We start from the raw sequence: 1,085 nt of genomic DNA, 5'->3' as shown, positions 1-1,085 counted from the left end.
CATGAAGACCCCTGCCACCTCTGGAGCCCAGGACAACCCCCAGGGTCCTCCACTTAACCATGTCTTTGCCATGTGAGGTTCCACACTGGCAGGTTCTGGGAATACCATGTGGACATGGGAGCCAGGGCAGGACCCCAGGTGAGGTTCAGCCTGTTAGGGCCCTGGCAGGACTTCGGGGGGCTCCTGCTGGCCACTGCCTCGTCTTTCTCTCTAAGAGGCGGGGGCAGGGTGGTCTGCCACGACTCGGGCAGGAGGAGAGGGTGGCTGCACATGATCCCACGTGACTGGGGGCCTGGAGTCCCCGTGGCCTGGTGAGGGGCTTCCTGGTGGCCCCAGCTTGGGGGATGCCCCAGGTGGCACCCAGCAGTCTGGGCAGGTGGACAGGTGGATGTCGGTTTTCTCCAGGGCTCAGCCTTTCCCCAGAGTGGGTGACGGACAGCCCAGGGGTCCAGAGGTCAGTCTGCTGGTTGGGGGGGTTCTTGATGAGGGGGGCTCCTCCCAGAGGGGGCAGTGGGGGCTGGCAGGCCGCGGGAAGCCCGGGAGTTGGGGTGCGGTTTCAAAGCAGGTGCGGAGCTCAGGCCTGGACACTGGCGGAGCCAGACAGGTCGTGGAGGGCCAAGGGTAGGGACGTGGGGCTCCAGGGATGCCCGCCTCTGTCTTGTTCTCCCCCTAGGGAGCACGCCCCCACCCGCCAGTATCTCCCCACCCGAAGACTGGCGGCCTCCCCGGGGCCTCTGCACTCTCACCCTGACCCCGCTCCGCTCGGAGCCCATTCCCTCCCTCTGGTCTCGTCCCTCCTGCCCTGCCTGGCCTGGGTGCCCAGGCTCCACCGTGGGCTCATGGAGCTGGGGAAGACGTGCTCAGGCCCCGGCAGGGCCTCGGCCTGCAGCCCAGCCTTCCTGCTCGCCTCCACCCGCCCTGAGCCCCCAGTCCATGCCGTCCAGCCCCGGCCCCGCCTGTCCCCCACCAGTCCAGGTCGAATCTGGGGCCTATGTCTGCTGGAGCAGCCCCCACATGCACCTCCAGGTGCCCAGCCCCTCCCCCCGGAGCCTCCCAGGATGTGAGGAGGGGGTGCTTGCTGTCCC

This window comes from Bison bison, unplaced genomic scaffold, assembly GCF_000754665.1.
Source record: "Bison bison bison isolate TAMUID 2011002044 unplaced genomic scaffold, Bison_UMD1.0 scf7180017857823, whole genome shotgun sequence".
In the NCBI taxonomy this organism is placed as follows: domain Eukaryota; kingdom Metazoa; phylum Chordata; class Mammalia; order Artiodactyla; family Bovidae; genus Bison; species Bison bison.
Note: the sequence above shows the minus strand (reverse complement) of the source record.